The 11,330-nt window shown below is 39.3% G+C and overlaps 1 long non-coding RNA gene across 1 annotated transcript in view; it reads right to left on the bottom strand.

Moving 5' to 3' along the window:
• The window catches only part of LOC310913316, a 525,559-nt gene that overhangs the window by 87,395 nt on the left and 426,834 nt on the right, over positions 1–11,330 (bottom strand). The window lies entirely within an intron of this gene.

The following is an 11,330-nucleotide window of genomic DNA, read 5'->3' as shown; positions in this document are numbered from 1 at the left end:
TCTCATCGAAAAGAAGATGAAGGTGGCATTAGTAACACAATTAGCACTCGACTTGTTTCAAGCTGTTCATGCTCAGCTTATTTTTTAAGCTCTTTTTATTCTCACCTCACCTGCAGCTGCGTAAGTGAAATACAGACAATTTCCACAACACAGACACTGAAATGTGAGCTCTGCATTCAGCAGGATTGGAGATAATTAAAAGCAACGAGAGACAACTCAGCTCTCAGCACTTTCAAGCGCAGGATCGGTTTAAGGGGTGCTCTTCCAGCTCGATTTTAAAACACTGAACCATCAAACTCCAATTTAACTCCAACAACAAAATAATGAGTGGGGAGGGGTGGGACAGGGAGCTCTGAGATGGAACTCAAAGCAGCAGCGCCTTTGGAGATGGGATAAAATGGAATCGAGTCCGTGGCTGTGCCATGGTTCACAAAACAAAATCATGGGCAGCCTTTTGTTGGAGTAAAAAAAAGAAGAAAGAGCCTTTTTCCCTTCCCAATTAAATTGTTGCCAGAAAAATATCTTCTTGCTGACAAAGTTTTAAAGAAAGGAAAAGCTCTGTGCCAGTAACAAAGGAGAATCTGTACGGAATTTCTGATAAATGTAACAAATTGTCTTTACCTGGAGGAAGAAGGATTTCTAATAAACAGTCAGCATATTCATAAAGGAACTGGTGTACTCTTAAAATAATCTTAAATGCCAACAATCCTGCAAACAAGAGCAGGAATGCTGTTAAAATAAAAAGTCTGGTTTGGGGAAATGATGTTAATTGGGGGTGTTTTTATCTTCCTTTTAATTCTGGGGTAAACTTTGGACAAGCAGAGATTGAACATTTGCCTAAACCTTATAAATCCACAGTAATTCTTGAGGAAGTTTATATTGCCCTGCATTGGAGGGCTTGAAATGAATGTCTCCGTTTCAGGACTGGTGAATAGGATGGACACCAACAACAACAACAACAAAATCAGCACCACAAGGGATTTCTAATAGACAATTAACGTGTTCATAAAGGAAATGGTGTACTCTTAAAATAACTCTAAATGCCAACAAACCTCAGAGCAGGAATGCTGTGTTAAAATAAAAAATCTGGTTTGGGGAAATGGCGTTAATTGGGGGTGTTTTTATCTTCCTTTTAATTCTGGGGTGGACTTTGGACACACAGAGATTGAACATTTGCCTAAACCTTATCAATCCACAGTAATTCTTGAGGGAGTTTATATTGCCCTATATTGGAGGGCTTGAAATGAATGTCTCTGTTTCAGGACTGGTGAATAGGATGAACATCAACAACAACAAAATCAGCACCACAAGGGATTTCTAATAGATAATCAACATATTCATAAAGGAAATGGTGTACTCTTAAAATAACCCAAAATGCCAACAAACCTTAGAGCAGGAATGCTGTGTTAAAATAAAAAGTCTGGTTTGGAGAACTGATGTTAATTGGGGGTGTTTTTATCTTCCTTTTAATTCTGGGGTGGACTTTGGACACGCAGAGATTGAACATTTGCCTAAACCTTATAAATCCACAGTAATTCTTGAGGGAGTTTATATTGCCCTGTATTGAAGGGCTTTAAATGAATGTCTCCATTTCAGGACTGGTGAATAGGATGGACACCAACAACAGCAAAATCAGGGTACAAACCATTAACACAAAAACAAGAATCAACCCATCCATGTGATACATCCATCCCATGCCCACCAAAATGGAAATGTGGGGCTGAATTAAAGATGAGGTCGGGAGAGTCAAAGAGTCCTGCCAGATCCTGGAGCATTAACTCCTGCTATAAATGCAGCTGTCATGCCTGACAGCCATTTAACCAGGCAGAAATTCCCAAATAAATTGGTGCCCGTGCTGGGAGCTGCTCCCCTTCTCCCACAGCCCAGGGCTGACCTTTGCAGGGCACCACAAATTACCAGGAATATTCAGCAGTCAGTTTTATGATGCTGTTCACTGACACACCATCCCCAATAAAGATTTATGTCCTGCACACCAGAAGCTGAATAAAGTTTACCTGGGAAAAGCTGAAGTGACTCGAGGAGCTCAATCAATAACATCCCACCTCCTGATGTCCCACTCATTAAAAGTATAATACAGATGATAATTATGAAAGAGGAATTTCTTTTGTACTCCTGGACTCGTTTTAATTAGAGGCCACGACCCTCTTCCTGCTGCATTCACACCTCGTGTTTTGCTGTCACCAGTATTAATTATTTCATTACAAAAAGAGCAGCCCAAGCTTTGAAGGCAGAGAGGGAGAGAGACCCAAAGGTGGGCAGTGGGGCAGGATGCACAAACCATCAAAAGCTGAATAAACTCAACTGTAAAAACTGTGGCATCCAGGCTGCACCACTGAAAAGGTATTTTAAAATTGCTTCATGCATGAAAAAATGCTGCCTAATTAATCAGGAGCACATCAGGCTAAGGCTGTGAGTAAAGTCAGAGTAACTGTGGCTGCTGTAAGACAACAGGGCAGGGTTTTCTGGAGTTCAGAGGGGAAGGGAAGGGAAGGGAAGGGAAGGGAAGGGAAGGGAAGGGAAGGGAAGGGAAGGGAAGGGAAGGGAAGGGAAGGGAAGGGAAGGGAAGGGAAGGGAAGGGAAGGGAAGGGAAGGGAAGGGAAGGGAAGGGAAGGGAAGGGAAGGGAAGGGAAGGGAAGGGAAGGGAAGGGAAGGGAAGGGAAGGGAAGGGAAGGGAAGGGAAGGGAAGGGAAGGGACTTCCCTTGGACTCCAAGCAGGGGCAGAGAACATGAACATGAACCAACAATCCTGGTCCTAAATCATTATTTTCATCCCCACACTTGCCTTTCACCCACACATTTCCCTTCAGGCTCACAGAGAACCCCAAAAGGGTTTCCTTCCTACAGCACTGCAGTCTGCACACTGAAACACTTGCACCAATACCCTGCTTTAATTTAATGATTAAAATTATTCCTGTAGTGTGTTATCCTTAAATAGGGCACTTGAAGGAAGGAAATCTTCCAGTTAGGATTGGGATTTTTTTATTTTTTTAGTGTTAATATGTTCAACTGAGCAGGCAACAAAGCAAAGTCACTTAGGCTACATCCGACACTACTCAGCAGAAATATGCAGGAACAAATCCTTTAAGTGTGACTCCACAAATCCTACACCTTATCCTAAATTATCTGACTGGCAGATGACCCAAACGTGAAACTTCACAGCATTTGTGCGCAGAAAGTTCATAGAAAAGTCATTTTTTTTTTCCTGTCTTTATCTGTTATTTATAAGCAACTCCCAGCATTGGGAAGCAGAGTGTGGGCAGAGTTTCACAGATCAGCCACCCAGTTGATTTAATGCACTCAAAAGTGCAAACAAACAAGCAGAGAATCCTGTTTTTGCAGATTTAAGTCTTTGAGTAATGCCCGTGGCTTGCTGAAAATCCTTTTTTATTGAAAATTGAATATGTCAGCTCAGCCATCACTTTAATTTGTTTTAAAAGATTTATTAGGGTTTGATGGTTTTCCTCTTGCTTGATTTTCGTGTGGTTTTTTTTTTCCTGATGAAATTAAAATCATTGGAGCTTCAACTAGAGAAGAACTTCATCAATGTGTCAGGAGGAGCAGGATTTTAATAAAACACTTCGGCAAAGTTTCCAGAGGAAATATTCTTTAAAAACTTTCGAGGAGGCACAAGGAAGGAGGGAAAGCTCAACACTAACAGGCCACAGAGCTAAGCTTTATAGATAAATATTCTGTATTTATTTTTTTAAATACATATATTTTAAAAAAAAGTGTCCAAGGCCAGCTTGGGATGGGGCTTGGAGCAACCTGGGATAGTGGAAAATGTCCCTGCTCATGGGAATAGGTTGAACAAGAACTTTAAGGTCCCTCCCAACCTTCAAGATCATCAAGTCCAACTGTGCTTCAAAATATAATTTTCAAAAATCTAAATGGAGAAGAGCTAAAAATATCTATAAATTAAAGGTATTGTAATAAGGTATTGTAATTTTCAATTATTGTAATAATTGAAAATCAAAGCTTGAAATCTTGTTTCATGAAGCTTGGTATAAAATACACCCTATTTATATATAATTCAAATATTTCTACTTGCCTTTGGTGCTGAGCTGTAATAAAATATAACTCCATGTGCTCTCCAGGTATCACAGGAAATGTAATCTGTACCTGCAAAGGAATTCCACTTTGATTTAGAAAATTGTCTGCCCCCTCGCAAATTACACTCTGCTGGCAGAAACGTTTAAAAAATAAATGTGAAATATCCTTCCAGGCAGTTAAAATTACTTCAAGTCAACATTTGGGAGAAGCTGTGGGAGAAATGCAGGAAAACACGACAAGGGAGCCCCATCCAACATGGAAATGAGACATAATTAGCAAAATTTAAATGATGTCAGGTCTGCATTCCCAATACATTATATATATAATATTATATTATATTATATTATATTATATTATATTATATCATATAATATCATATATAGATAAATATATATTTATAAATATGCATATAAATAAATATTGATAGCATGAATATTCATTATGTATAAATATAATATATATTTATATAAATACAAACAATTATATAATAATTATATATATAAGATATATAAACATATATCTTATATAATATATTAATATTAATATTTTATTCTATATATTATATAGAGTATATAAAATATTATATATATAATGTATATAGTGTATAAATAGAAATAAATTAATATTTATATAAACAAATAAATATTTGTATTTGTCTGCTTTCCACAGAAGACCCAGCCTAGATGAATATTCAGGAAGAGGCGAAAAAGGAACTGAATGCTAAGAAATACAAAGTGATGGATACAAGGGAGGAGAGTCTGAGCAATCCCTTATGAGCTTCAATGTGAATTGTAGCAAAGCAGGAAAATGATGGGAATCATTTCCAGCAGCTGAGAGGAGACCCTTGTGCTGGAAAAGCAGCTGAAACTTTAGGGTATTTAAGTAGGATGAAAAATCATACAGGAATTATTAGAATATATTAAATGAATCCCTGATTCCCTCCTGAAACCTCGTGCTCAGGGGCGTCCCATGGGACTGCTGGCTTTTGGAAAGAGGCAATAAGAGTCAGTATTGACATGGAAAACTTTCCAAAGCAAAGGCTCAAAATGACTCCTTTATTTTTGGGATGTGTCTCCCTTTTATCCCATTTCACACAGACCAATCTGATTGGTGACACAAAGACAAACCTCTTCACTCCCATTGGTCAGAGCAGAGGGACAGCAAGGAGAAGTCCCTCCTGGGGGAAAGGAATGAAGAACAAAGTTACAGCTACAAAAACATTTTTCTTCTTTACAGAAAATTCCCTGGGAAAAGAATTTCAGAAAACCAAAACACTTCAGGCACAAAACCAGGGCTATATGTGAACACTGCAGGTTTTAGCCCACTTCTCCTTCCAAAGGGGATTTCACTAATCTTAAATCCATCCCAAAATATTAATGAAGAAAATAAATTATGAGGCTGGTTCTAAGCCCTGTATCCATCCTGTGAGCAGCACCTGCATTGCTGGAGCCACCAGCACAGTCCTGGAACACTCTTTAAACCTTTCCTTCCTCCTTTTCCAGCTCAATTCCCATTCCAGTTCTCTTCATCCCACATTCTTCCTGTTCCCTGTGCTGTGATCATTCTCTGCCTCCACACAGGAGCTCAGGGGCTGAGTTCTCCCTCCAGAGGAAAAAAAAAATAAAAATGTTCATTTATCCCTTCTGCCAGTTTTTAAAAGCCTGAAAGTCTTCAGCATTTAGAAAAAACATTCTTAGCTGCAAGTGAGATAAGGAAACACGTGAATTTGGTGTAAATACCGATCACTTTGTGATAAGGAAAAGATGGAAAAGGCTACAAAATTATTTTCTCTGTTATTGGATCAATGCGCAATTGATTAATTTGGAGGCGAGGACTGAGATTTCTCTTATCTCTTATTGATGTGGTTGATGCAATATTTCAAATGAACAGTCTAGACTATCAATTCACATTAAAAAAAAAAAAAAAAAAAAGGTTGATTTTTTTTTTTAACCATCTCATGCTTATTTTTCCTTCCCTTTCTGGCTGGATATGAAAATTGGCCTGTTTTGAGCTTCTCTGGTGGATGAAAAGATGATTCTCCTTGTCCAGCACAATCAAAGCCAAATGTGCAGGCTGGGGTTTTGCCAGGTGACAACAAACCCCCAGCTTGTGTTTAACAGAGCTCCCAGCCTGATTATGAAATGATTTTTCTGAAAGGCAAAGAGATGCTGTTGGGACTGGCCTAAATAGGGAAGTGTCAGTGCTGATAAATCCTTCAGCAGGAGTGTAACAGGTGAGGGCTCACAGCTCAGTAATGATGTGAATTCCCAGCCATGATAAATAATTGGGAACTGCTTTTTTTTTGCTGTTTGTGGCCCTGCTCAGAGCAATTGCTGCAACAGCAGTTAAGGTGTGAACATATTTCATATTAATTTAGCTCAGTGTCCCACGCTCCTGCATCCTGCCAAAGCTGTGCTTGCTCTGCTCCCTTGATCTTCAGCGCTGAAGATGCAACAGCAGCTCTGACATTGATCAAAGTTTCTGGACTCCCAGCTGAGCCAGCCAGAAAGCAAAAAAAAACAACATCTAGCCAGGATTTGGGAGATGGAGGCGTTCTTGGATTTTGAGGTGAAATAAGTTATGGAAAGCTTGGTGTTATATCAGATATTTTGCATTTTTCCAGCTCCCCTGTGCTGCCCACTGGATCAGCACCCTGTTAATGGCAATAAATCAGAATATAAAAGGTTGTCATTTTAAAAAAAGGGCAGAAAGAAAACAATTTTTATGCTTTTCTTTTCCTATTCAGGAATAATTTACCCATTAAGTGCTTTTCCCTTTTTCTGGACACTAAGGTGGATATTCATCCCTGCCTCTAAAACACAGAAAGACCATTTACAAAAGCTTGTAGTGCCAGGAGAAGAGGGATTGGCTTCAAACTGACAGGGGGCAGGGATGGGTGGGATTTTGGGAAGGAATATATATATATATATATATATATATATATATATATATATATAATATTACATTATATTATATATTTATAAAATACTTTATAGCTATATAATCTAATATAGATATTATATATAATATAGATGTTATATATAATATAGATGTTATATATAATATAGATATATATTTTATATACACATTCTATTATATATATATATTATATATATAAAAATAACATATTAGTTATTTATATTAGGACAGCAGTCCTAATACTCTCAACCTGCCTAATTCTCTCTCATCCAGCAGTGTATTCCCAGAGCTTTTTGAGAAAAAATAAACTTCCATGAATATAAATCCCGTACCAATGTTGCAGGGGGGGCGGATTTAATGTAAATCACTATTAATACATTAATAATCATTATCCTACATTAAGTCTTATTCCAGCTGATCTAAATGAGGGTTAAGTTAAAGCAGCTTGAGGAGGCTGGGTAGGTCCAGCCTCACCTCTTCAGTTCTCTATCCCACCTTTCCCATTTCTGCAGGGGAAATTTCCCTTGGGAAAGCAGGATTAACCCCCTGGGCATCTCCTCCTTGGTCACAGGGACACTGAGAGGGCTAAAGATTATTCTAGAATAATCTATTGTTATTCTCCCATCAAAAAGCCACTCCCAGGGCACTCAGATCACTCCAAAGTCATTATTTGTTGGAATTCTGGGATAAACATCTTCCACAAGAACTCCTGAGCCTCCCTGGCAGAGTCCTGCCCCTATTTTAAGTTGCCAAGTGCTCGTTGGCATTTTGTGCAGTGACACACCTGCTCATGAGCTCCACTAAATGCAGTCAGTGGTTTTGTGCTTTAAACACTGATTCCTGCCACAGAGCTGGAATTTGTGATCTCATTTTGGAGCTGGAATCTCAGAGCCAGAATGCAAAATATCCTCTGTTAGACTTCAACTCTACTGCTCTCCATAAATATATTTATTGTGATATTTTTAAGAGATCACCCATCCCTCTGTAGCAGAATTTCCATGATTTTTTTTTTTTTTACCTGGATATAAATATTTTTTTCTGCAAATCTTTCTCAAGCACGTTGATACACGCTCGTAATTTTTACCTTTATGATGTTGCTTTTTCATGAACATTAATTTGTTTATATCAGGCTAATAAACAGCATTATTAGCTGCACAGTGCCTCATGTTATTCTGATAAATTGAGCTCCAGCTCATTAGTAAAATAATTTCCACAAACCAATATTTGGATTGTTTACAGACAAGGAGCTCAGGATTGACTTAGTTCCCTCAATAAATAATTTATCACCAAATATTTCCACTAAACTACGCTCCCAACTTTCCTGGAACACATCATCCATTTAAATATATGCAAAATAACAACCCAAATATCCAGGCAAACAAACCTCAGCCTCTCCAGAAATGAGCTGGACACTTCTGCTGTCGCCTGTAAAGCTCAGCAGGAGAGCTCACAGAACATCCCTGGGAGTGTTAGCACTGGAATTCAAAATATTTGGGAGTTATTTGACTTTCACTGAGAAGAGTGAGTCCAAAAAAATGACAAAGAACAGCCCCTGAATTAGCTTTATTCTTGATGTAATCCAGGTTTGTGCAAAAGTCCGACCCACCAAGCTCTTGGAAAGTTGTCTTTCCCAAAAGAGGTTCACTTTGAGCTACTTCTGTAGGAATTAGGAGGAATTTGCAGCAAAATCCTACAGATCCTCCAGGCAGGCTGCATTTTACACCCCCTTCCACATGTGAGGTGAAGCACAGAATTCCCAGAACAAAATTGAGGGGATAGAGCTCACTCTGAGTTATGCAAACGCGAAGATGAAAGAGCAAATGCAGTTTGTTTGTTCCCATTTCCCATTTGAAACTTCCCATCTCCCACTTGAAACTTTCCATTCCCCGTTTGAAACTTTCCATTTCCCATTTGAAACTTTCCATTTCTCATTTGAAACTCTCCATTTCCTGTTTGAAATTTACCGTTTCCCGTTTGAAAATTTCCATTTCCACTTGAAACTTTCCCACTTGAAACTTCCCATTTCCCGTTTGAAACTTTCCATTCCCCGTTTGAAACTTTCCATTTCCTGTTTGAAACTTTCCATTTCCCATTTGAAACTTTCCATTTCCCACTTGCAACTTCCCATTTCCACTTGAAACTTTCCCACTTGAAACTTTCCATTTCCCATTTGAAACTTTCCATTTCCTGTTTGAAACTTTCCATTTCCTGTTTGAAACTTTCCATTTTCCATTGAAATTTTCCATTTCCCACTTGAAACTTCCCATTTCCACTTGAAATTTTCTACTTCCACTTGAAACTTTCCCACTTGAAACTTTCCATCTCCTGTTTGAAACTCTCCATTTCCCACTTGAAACTTTCCATTTCCCATTTGAAACTTTCCATTTCCCGTTTGAAACTTCCCATCTCCCACTTGAAACTTTCCATTTCCCACTTGAAATTTCTCATTCCCCATTTGAAATATTACCAGACCTCGAAGCAGAAATCCTGCAAGAACTCCTGCAGTAGGAAACACCACCAGTGTGGATGTTCTGACCTTTCTGGGGGAACTGGACCAGGGCTGAGTCACAAGGAGGAGCTGGGATTGTTCAGGACAGGAGAAGTTTTGGGGTGACCCAGCTGTGGCCTCCAGTACCTGAAAGGAGACACAGGAAAGATGGAGAGGGACAATTTCCAAGAGATGGATGGACAGGGCACAGGGAATGGCTTCAAACACACAAAGGGCAGGCTTAGGTGGGATTTTGGGAAGGAATTCCTGGATATGAGGGTGGACAAGGGCTGGGATGGAATTCCCAGAGAAGCTGTGGCTGCCCCTGTATCCCTGGCAGTGCCCAAGGACAGGTTGGACAGGGCTTGGAGCAGCCTGGGACAGTGGAAGGTGTCCCTGCCCATGGCAGGAGGTGGAACTGGATGATTTTTAAGGTCACTTCCAACCCAAACCATCCTGGGATTCAGAGGATGAGAATTCCAAAGTCACTGCAATCTCCAGACCTGAGCAAACATTGTCCTTTTTTTTTTGGTGCCCAAAACAAATTCCTCATGTTAAAAAAGCCCAGAATCTGAACTGAAATAGACCTGAAAAGGAAAAAAAAAACTCATTCAACTGTTATGTTTTAACAGGTTTCCATGAAATCACTAACGATGGTTCAGCCCCCATTTCTTGACATGGCACTTTTTCCCTCAGCAGGAACCTCCACTAGAAATAAATGGAAATTTTTATCATAGATTAACTAAACTAAACGTGGACAGATCAAGAAGAATTATCAATTAAAAAAAATAATCTTTTTGGTCAGCAGAGATGAGGAGCTCAGGAAGAGTTGGTGGGGCACAGTGATGGAGACTGGGGGGAGGTTTCACCAGAAAAACCATTTCCATCCCAGCCCTGGGCACGAGAATTAAAGCAGAATGGCAGAGCTCCAGATAAACTTTCTGGGAAAATTAGGATCTCTTTCCATCAATATTTGATTTTTTTTTTCCCTCTCATATTTTAGCTTGGACTCGGTTCTGTTAATTTTGCTACACACACTCGCAGCCCCCGATTTGGGCAGCGCGTGCCACGTGTACAGATGCCAAAAAAAACGGGAGAAAATCCTTTCCTGCAATCCTCAAATGACAAAAAGCAGTGGTGCAGCACAGCACTAAACACCAGCAGTTGGGTTTTGGCTCTGGCTGCTCAAACGAGATCCAAAACGCAAACAGGAATTTGGAACGAAACTCCGAAACTCAGACGCCGCCCTCAAAAAAAAAAAGCACCAAGAGACACAAAGATGACCAACAAAAAAATCTCTTTTTTTTTTTAAATTTTTTTAATGATTTCCCCCCCAAAATTTAAGCTATTTTTTTCAGCAGAGTGCCAGCTGTAAACATGAAATCCGTGGCATGAGGGATGGTTTGCTCAGTGTTGGGATTGTTCACGGAATGACCCTCCCGGTGGCGGCGAAGTCGGTGTCGGTTTGAATTACAAGTTACATAAATCCGAGTTACACCAGTTATAACCCTCAGAGCTGCTCCAACCCTGAATACTGAAATATTTGGCCAAGTTTCTCTTTCTGTTTGCAAATCAGACTGGTTCATTTGATGCTTTTTTTTTTTGTCCACTCTGCCATTTTCCCACTTTTTCCAGGAAGAAGCACTGACCAATATTCACCCCATCCTCCTTTTCCTCCCAGATCTCCATAAATATTCATTCTCCATGAATATTCCTTGACTGGAGAAAACAGGATGAGGTTGAAAGAAAATATCTGGAATAAAACTGGGAGGGTTAATTGGGTCAAATAATTATTCTAACCCTCCTTATGCAACAATTTCTTCTAAAATCCAATCCCATTATCTGGGAAAAA

Source organism: Zosterops lateralis (genome assembly GCF_965231275.1).
Source record: "Zosterops lateralis genome assembly, chromosome: 10".
Classification (NCBI taxonomy): Eukaryota; Metazoa; Chordata; class Aves; order Passeriformes; family Zosteropidae; genus Zosterops; species Zosterops lateralis.
The sequence above is the reverse complement of the archived record's forward strand: the minus strand, read 5'-3'. Positions and strand labels throughout refer to the sequence as shown.